The sequence below is a fragment of the Cyprinodon tularosa genome, unplaced genomic scaffold (genome assembly GCF_016077235.1).
Source record: "Cyprinodon tularosa strain WSP-4 unplaced genomic scaffold, ASM1607723v1 ctg1290, whole genome shotgun sequence".
Lineage (NCBI taxonomy): Eukaryota > Metazoa > Chordata > Actinopteri > Cyprinodontiformes > Cyprinodontidae > Cyprinodon > Cyprinodon tularosa.
Window position 1 is genome coordinate 29,705 of NW_024038104.1, and position 9,460 is coordinate 39,164.

Below are 9,460 nucleotides of genomic sequence, written 5' to 3' on the forward strand. Positions count from 1 at the left end.
GGCATTCTGTTCCGCATTAAACTGTAAGTCATCACTAACCTCTGGCTATCACCCGCAGTCCAACGGCCAAACCGAGAGGATGAACCAACACCTCCAGTCAACCCTCAGATGCCTAACTTCCAATAACCCCACCGATTGGAGTCAGTACATCACCTGGATCGAATACGCCGATAACTCTCTCAAATCAGCTTCCACCGGTCAATCACCTTTTCAGGTCAGTCTCGGCTATCAACCTCCTCTTTTCCCCGCAGCCGAGAGAGAGATATCGGTCCAATCCGTCAATCAGCACATCTGCCATTGCCAGCGCATCTGGAGGGATACCATCACCTCTCTCAACCGTTCCTCTGAGACGACCAAACGATTCGCCGACACCAAGAGACGTCCTGCCCCTGAGTACTCGGTCGGACAGGAAGTATGGCTGTCCACACGGGACATTCCCCTCAAGGGAATGTCACGTAAACTCTCGCCCAAGTTCATCGGTCCTTACAAGATTGTCCAGGTAATCAATCCATCTGCCATACGTTTGCAACTTCCTCCGACCCTACGCATCCATCCCACGTTCCACGTCTCCCAAGTGAAACCTGTCATCTCGAGTCCTCTTTGCCCTCCATCCGACTCCCCTCCACTCGCCCTGGAAGTCGATGGACATCCCGCCTTCACTGTCCGCCGGATCGTGGACTCCCGTCGGCGAGGTCGCGGCTGGCAGTACCTCGTCGATTGGGAGGGCTACGGTCCGGAGGACCGCCAGTGGGTTCCTGGTTCCTACATCCTCGACCCTTCCCTGATCGAGGAGTACGAGCGCTCCCTCCCATCTACCTCTTCCGCACCGCCAAGAGGCGGTCGTTGAGGGGGGGGTACTGTTGGGAGCTGGAGAAGTTCCACCTTCCTCCAGCAGAGTCTGCCGTGGATCCTCCTGAGCTGAGCTGCCTGCACACCTGTGACTGATCATCTCATCAGGAGGACCACAGTATTTAAACTGTCTTCAGACCTTGCCTCGACGCCGCAGTGTTTAATCAGTTTGGTTAACTGTTTTTCTCCTGTGAAGCTCTGGAAGAGCTTAACCTGCCGAGCCTGCCCTCTGAGCCAAACCTGAAGACTCTCTCCTGGATTTCCAAGCAGCTCTGGATTTAGAGCTGGAAACTCAAACCAAGGTCAACACCCTCACTAGAAGTAAGAGGCTGAAACAGTTATCGGACTCTGCTGAACCAAACCATCTCCGGACCCAACAGTTCCTCTCCCAAAGTCTCTTCTACGCATCTCAAGGTACAAACCAGAAACTCTCAAGATCAATTCCAACCAAGCCAACGCTAACTGAACTGTCTCCCTCACAGACTCCAGTGAACCAGTCCCCAGGCCTGAACCAGCAAACTGTACATTTACTACGTGCTTGTGTAACAATAAACTTGTTAACTTATCCCCTGAGTCCGTTGTGTTCTGCATCTTGGGCCTCTCAGTAAACCCATCATGACATTAAGTGGATGGAGAAGACTTTTATACAAACAAGACATTATGTGAGTTATCTTTTTTAAACTCAGTCTAATAAAAAGAACAAATTTTAATTGCAAGAAAATTTCAGAATAATTCTTTAGATGATAAATAAGAAATATATTTTAATGTTCTGCAACAAAAATGGAACCTTAAATCTACAGCCATAAGGTTTTCCACACAAAGCGGCATCACTGAGTTATCAGTAGTTAAGTGAGACACCTTATGTAAAAATGGATTATTGTTGGCTTTATGACCTTTATGACCTCTCCAGGGTCCTCCCTAAGAAGCGTGTGTGCATGTTTGGTGCATGGGGATACATCTTCGAGTATGAAACCAGCAAGCTCTTCCTTTACCCACTGTATCGAAAAGAGAAGCTCACTCCCTTTTCTGATACATGTAACCTTACCTATAATTATTGGGCAGTGTTGAGGTTGGCCATCCCCTAAAATAAGGAAATAAATGAGGAATTTGCTACTCCACTTTCACCACTCTGGTCAGGGTTGAACAGTTTTCCAACCAATGTTGAAATCTCTAATGGTAAGATACGCTTTAGTAGGCAATATGGCAAACAAAATCAATATGGCAAACAAATGGGTGTTGGGCTCTCCGATCACGTAGGCAAAGGAGCTATGATGATTTATTCCTAGACCTATTTGTTTTAGAAGCTTTCAATGCAGAGAGAGGGATCTTTAGGACCATGCTGGTGATAATATATGTGTTGGGATCTGGAGGTCTGTCCACCTTTCTCCAGCAGAGGGCGTTCTAGGTCTCCTGGAGCTGAAGCTGACCACCACGCCTGCGGCTCATGAGCTCATCAGGAGACCAGCATTTAAGGAGGGGCAGAGCTACAGTCCGACGCCAGAGTGTTTGCCAGTTATGGCTAGCAAGCCTGAGCCAACCTGCCTGTCTGAATCTCTGACTCCCCTGAAGCCTGAACCTGAACCTAATCTGCTTTTTGTCCTCTCTGCTTCTCAGGAAGAACCTGCCAGGAAACCTGAAGACCTGGAAAGGTTTCTCAAGCGTGAAACCAAGCTGTCTGTTCTCAGAAGAACCCTGGAAATCCTACTCAGTCTGAAACCTGCCTGCCCGCTCTCAGCAAGAGCTGAGGGAGAAGCTCTGAACCTGCTCAGTAAGATTATCTGCTCTGCGCTGCCTCTGCCTAGCCCTCTGCCTGCCTTAAGCCTCTGGACCCTCCTGGTTCCCCCCTTCTACCGTTCTGCTTATCTCTGATCAGGTAAAGATCTGCAAACACCCAACCTGCAAGTCCACTGAAAGAATGCTAACCAATCTGTCCCTCTCTGCAGTGAAAACCAGTCGTGACCAGATCAGGACCCAGTTATCCCCAGAAATCATTGTTCTTTATTGTGATTCATATTCAATAAACTTGTGAACTTGTTCCCAGTCTCTGAGTGTTCTGCATGTGGGTTAGATCCCTAAAAGCCAACATGACAATATGGTGTGAAAAAATTAATCAAATTGGAATTTCCTGCCTCTTCTGGAGTTTGCGTTGCCTACTTGATATCAATTGTGAAAAAACTCTATTTTGGGGACATGCCTACAAACCGAACCCTCTTTTAGACCCACCCTCCACCCTATATATTTACCCTAAGGAGGCATACCTTCACACACATCATCAAGAAATGACAAACCTACATCGGAGAGAATAAAATCGGGCCGGATCTTATACCCCCCAAATTCCCCCATCCTAACTTAATATCATCCACCTTCTCTGACTTTATATTCTTCACCCCACCCTCCATCCCCAGTGCTTTTTCCAAGCGAGACTATTGAAGTAAATAACCTAAAAAATAAATTGCTTCCTGCTATACCCGAGCCAGAAGAAAAGAGGGTCGTGGGGACTTCACCTGGGTCGACCAAGGATGAACAAATCTACTATCATTCTCCCTTTCTAAAGGAGGAGGTCGAAATTGAGGAATTAATCTCTTCCTCTCTCATTACTACAGCGAAAACAGCCATGCCTCATTTTCTTAATAACATCGCTTTGGATTTCAATCGAGAGACTAGGAGATGAATAATATATTAAATTACTAGAACTGGAAGTTATAGTTCATTAATAGGTAATTGAAATCAAGGGTAAAACTAGTTATTTATTATCAGTTGATTGATTTTAACTGTAATTTGCTTAGTGAGCAGGGTTTTAGCCTCTTGTCTAAAAGGTATGATTCCTAAATCCAGCTGTTAAAAATCCTTTTGTCTCTCACCAAGTTAGTAATTTAGGCTATGGCTCTGAGCAACGTTATTAATTACCAACCAAATAAATTAGTCCCTGTTCATTCGGATGATACTAAAAGAAGAGGAAAGCCAACCTGAGTGATAAATAGTTCACTGTGTAAAATGAACACAAAAGACCACAATTTAAATTACAATGATACCTTTATTAGCTACAATCACATGTTATTACATCTAATATCTCAGCAAACACTAATCACTGCTAAAAATAAGCAAAATTTAAGATATAAAAAGGAAGACGGTTTTAAGAGTCCATTGAAAGTCTGAGTGATGTTCAAAATTTAAGGACTGAATGGTAATGCATTCAAAATGTCCTTTGAAAATAGCAGGAGATAAAATGTGAATAAACCCTGATATAGAGATTTGAACTGCAATCAAAATAGTGACGTTTGTGGAGTACAAAATGAGCACCCGGGAGATGATTTGCAAGGAAGAAAAAGTTTATTCCGCTCTGCAGAGGGGAGAATGACACAGAGCAGCTAAAGACTGTTGGGATCTGGGGGTCTGTCCACTTTCTCCACCAGAGGGCGTACTAGATCTCCTGGAGCCGGAGCTGATTGCTACCACCTGCCGCTCATCTGCTCATCAGGAGATCTGTATTTAAGGAGGCAGAGGACGTCTCTCCAGTGCCAGAGTGTTTGCCAGTTACGGTTAACAAGCCTGAGCCAACCTGCCTGTCTGAATTTCTGACTCCCTGAAAACCTGAACCTGAACCTGATCTGATTTGTCCTTTCTGCATCCCAAGTTGACCCTGCCTGAAATCAGAAACACTGAAGAGTTTCTCTGTTGGAAATCTGCCTGTCTGATCTCTGAAGAACCCTGGAGATTCATTCCTGTCAAAAACCTGCCTGTCTACTCTCTGAAGAATCTGGAAGAGAAACTCAAATCTGTGATCTGCAAACACTCAAACCAAGCTCTGCCTCCGCCAAGCCCTCAGCCTGCCGACAGCCTCTGGACCCTCAAGGTTCCCCCCCTCAGCCACTCAGCTCAAACTCCAGAACAGGTAACGTCCTGCTCACTCAAATCCTGCAAATTACCTGGACGTCCACTGACTCCTCTGTCCCCTTCTGCAGTGAACCCACTCGTGACCAGTCCTGGATCTGATTAACCCCTGGATCTGTTTATTCTTGTACAGAATTATTTCAATAAACCTTTGAACTTTTCTCCAGCTTCAGTGTGTTCTGCATGTGGGTTAGGAACCTTAAGCCAAACATGACAAAGACAGCTTTCAGTGTGATTCTGACTAGGTCCTGCCCCACCTTCGCATTATAAAGACTCCTCACACGCGGACATTCAGTCTTTCCAAGAGAAACACTTCATGAAAAGACATAAATATACGTCCAGATTAACATTTCAGACAACTGTTTTCCGTTCACACCAGAGACAGGACGTGAGAATCTTAAACGCAATAAGGATCTGTTTATCTATGTTTCCCCCTTATTTAACCTAGGGAGGAAACTCCTTTTCAAACCTCCCTCCTTTCCCTACATCTCAGCATAAAGAATGAGACAAAGCCTCTAACTAATCGCCCCTATTCAGAAAGAAAAACCTGGCACACTTTAATATTTAACCTTACTAACATCAAAGAAAAAACCACAAATCACAATTCCTCTTTTTTTGTTCCTTAAGAGAACAATTACAAACAAAAAATAAAACAGAGTAAAAAAAAACTGTAAATAATATTAAATACATAGGAATATAAATGAGTAAAATAATAGCAAAAACAAAAATAAAAAGAATCAATACTTCAGTCTCCATCACTATGCAGCAGTTTAAGACAGAACCTCCATTGAGACAAATCACTGGAATTAAGCTATTGTTTCAAAAATAGACATCTAGGTGATCATAAGCAAATTAAAAGAAAATACTTTTTTAAGAATAAGAGCAAGAAAACAAAAAATAGAAACTGTCATAGTAGCACAACACAAAATTGTAACAGGTACATCCTCCAACAGAACAAATAAACATCAAAATGTCAAAGTCAAAGTCCAACCATCAATTCAACCTAGAATGATTGTTCAGAGCAAAAGGTAAGTCTTCAACCCAGTCAACACAAGAAAGCAGTCTGTAAGCTCAGAGATTTAGTGAAAGCAGCCTACAGCTGTAAACACCACTAAGGATGACCTTAGGATGAGATAATACATTTCAACTGTTAATATCTATGGTTTACTATATGTTTACCTATATTAAGAATCGTCCAAATCACTCACAAAGGAGAAAATATTTAGAGAACTTATTTAAGTAGGAGTTTGAATATGAAAAATGAATACTTTACAAGGCTCATGAAAAGGCACAGTTATCTTCTCTTGCTTCATGAGAGGTTCTTTATCTGATGAATAAAATTATAAGCTTGTTGCTTACTTGTACATGAAAGTTTAGTTAGTTTAGTTTATTTAGGATCCCCATTAGCTGTAGCAAGCTACAGCTATTCTTCCTGTGGTCCAACAACAAAACATGAAATGAAAAATTACTAATGAAATAAAATTATGTGGACATTAAAACAACATCTCCCATAATCTATACATATACATATATACATACACACATATACACATACATATATACATATATACCCATATACATAAACAGAAACAATCCAAACTAATCAAAACAAACTACAAAGCACAGCAAGTGAAGAAGACAGTCCCAATCGTGTTTTACCTCTATATTTAATAAATGTTCTTTCAATGATTTTTTAAATTTCCTTAAATCAGTTTAATGTAATTCGGCAGTAAATTCCATGCTTTCATACCTCTATACATAACAGTTCTTTTTAAGGCATTTGACTTTACTTTAGGCAAACTAAAGTTTCCTTCAGCTGCATGCCTAGTCATGTATTCGTGATTCTTTGAACTAAAAGTAAGGTTTGTAAATAACATATAAGGTGTTTTTAATACAGATACATTTCTAATCATAACAGTCAATGAGTATGAAAGTCTTTCTTTAACCAACAACCAGTTTAAGTTTTTATGCATTGTTATGATATTTGTCCTTAAATCACACTTCAATATTATTCGGGCAGCTCTATTTTGTACATGTTGTAGTTTATTTAGCATCTCTCCAGGGGCATTTGACCAGACGACTGGGCAGTAATCCATATGAGAAAAAATCAATGATTGGATTATCATTTTAAGAATATTTGGGGACATAAAGGTTGCATGTCTTCTTATGACTGTGATTCCTCTACCCATCTTTGCAATCATGTTATTAATATGTTTTCTCCATAATAACATGTTATCAACCGTCACTCCCAGAAGCTTGGCCTCATGTACATTCCTTATCGAGATGTTATTGATATTAATATTCAATATATGATTACTGTTTACGTTGTAATTTGACCTCACAATCATGCTGTTAGTTTTTGTTGTATTCAATACCAGCTTATTTGCTTTCACCAATTTATCCACTCCCACTAGTTGGTTATTTATAATAATTTCTAATTCATTATTTGTTCTTGCTGATGTATATATAGTGGAATCATCTGCATACATAATTATTTTAGTTCTTTTGAGTATGTATGGTAAGTCATTTGTAAAAATTGAAAATAATAAAGGACCCAGGCAGCTCCCTTGAGGTACACCACATGTTACAGTTTGTTTTTCAGACAATGCACCATTAAAATATACCGTGTGCGACCGGTTAGTTAAACAACTGTAAAACCAAGTAAGTGCAGATTGTTCAAAACCATAGCAGGAAAGTTTTTCTAATAGCAGATGGTGGTCAATTAAATCAAAAGCAACTGAAAAATCTAGAAATACAACTCCCACCATATCTTTCATTTCAATACTCCTAAGCCAGTCATCAGACATACTAATTAGTGCTGTTGCTGTAGAATGAGCCTTTCTATAAGCATGTTGAGAGTGACAAATTATGTTATTAATCGACAGATAATTATTCATTTGTTCATATACTATGGTCTCTGTTATTTTTCCTAACACAGGTAGTAGACTTATCGGACGACTATTTGAGCTGGAAAAGGGCAGTTTCTTATTTTTCTGTAATGGGATTATTTTGGCTGTTTTCCAGGCTTGTGGACACACTGAAGACATAAAACTTAAGTTAATAATGTGAGTAATTACAGGAGCGATTTCATCAGCAACAAATTTGAGAAGTCTGACATCCAGTTCATCAACACCCCGTGGTTTATCTTTGCACTTTTTCAGGCAATCCTTTACCCTCTGCAAGTTAACCATTTCTAATTTAAAGTTGGACCTTTTCCCTTTCATTATTTCGTTTCTTATTAATAAGTGAGATATTTCATTACTTAGGTTAGGCATATTTTCTCTTAGTTTTGCTATTTTACTAATGAAATAATTATTTAAATAATTAGCAATTTCTCTAGGTCCAGTAATGAAGCCATCATTTGTCTCAAGAAATAATGGATGCGTTCTATTTTTCCTACCAGTCAAATCATTAACTATCTTCCACATATTTTTGCAATCATTCCCCGCCTTCTTTACTCTATCTTCATAATAATTCTTTTTTTTCTTTTTATTTAGCTTGGTCACAGTGTTTCTTGCTTTCCTATAGAGGCACCAGTCTTCCTTATTCCTAGTTATAATTGCAGTTTTTTTTCATTTGGTCTCTCATTTTCATAGCTTCTTTCATTTCTTTGTCCAGCCAGGGTGTTTTCGATGTTCTGACGGTAAACCTTCTCAAAGGTTCATGTTTCTCAATCACAGGTAGAAATAAATCATCAAACTTTGACAGTGCAAGCTCAGGATTTCTTTCAGTCAACACTTTAGACCAACATATTTCTCTCACATTGTCAACAAAAGAATAAGGATTGAAAGATGCATATGATCTCTTAAAAATTATTGTAGGTCCTTGCCTATCTACCTTATTGTTTTTTTCTACTATAATCAGAGTATGGTCACTGCTTCCAATAGGGACCGATGATATCTTGTTAACTGTTTCTGGAGAGTTTGTAAAAATGTGATCAATACATGTAGCTGTTTTAGTACCATCTTGTTTTACACATATTCTTGTTGGCTTATTCATAATTTGATCAAATCCACCTGTATTAGCTCCAATTTGTATCTTATTCTTCAGTGGACAGTTATGAGCAAACCAGTCAATATTAAAATCTCCAAGTAAATAGACATCCAGACTCACATTCATATTAGCTAACATTTCACAGATTGTGTCAAGATATTCATTGTTAGAACTTGGAGGTCTGTAACAGCAGCCTACTAGTATAGGCTTTCTGTGAGGAAAATAAACTTGTAACCATAATATTTCAATATTATATTTCATCATGTCAGTACACATTTTCAGAGGTAAATGATCTTGAATGTAAAAAGCTACTCCACCACCATATTTATTTCTGTCGTTTCTATAAATGTTGTAACCCTTTATATGTAATTCACTATCTTCAAAGGAGGAGTCTAAATGAGTCTCAGAAATAGCAAGTATATTCAGCATATGTTCTTTTAACAATTCAGCTGTATCATTTGTTTTATTCCTTAGACTGTTTATATTTATATGTGCAATAATTAGTCCACTTTTTAGTCGCTTGTGTTGGGATGTCATTGCCATATATTTTAAGAAGCAGTCCTGTAAGCATATTTCCGTTTGTTTATCCTATCTTGGGGTGCTGGTACGAGGTCGGATTATCAGTTTGTCGTGTCTGAGGTAAGCTATTTCACCCTTCTCACGTGCAGCTTTCAGTTTTGGCATGAGTTCCTTTCTTTTTAACCTTACAGCATCTGTGTAGTCCTCA

At 39.7% G+C, this 9,460-nt stretch overlaps 1 long non-coding RNA gene across 1 annotated transcript; it reads left to right on the forward strand.

Moving 5' to 3' along the window:
• Window positions 1-1,022: 1,022 nt before the first annotated feature.
• LOC119777940 lies at window positions 1,023-1,413 on the forward strand. Its single transcript, XR_005280003.1, has 2 exons — window positions 1,023-1,263; window positions 1,332-1,413. It is a non-coding gene; the product is annotated as an uncharacterized LOC119777940 (long non-coding RNA).
• The last annotated feature ends 8,047 nt before the right edge of the window (window positions 1,414-9,460 follow it).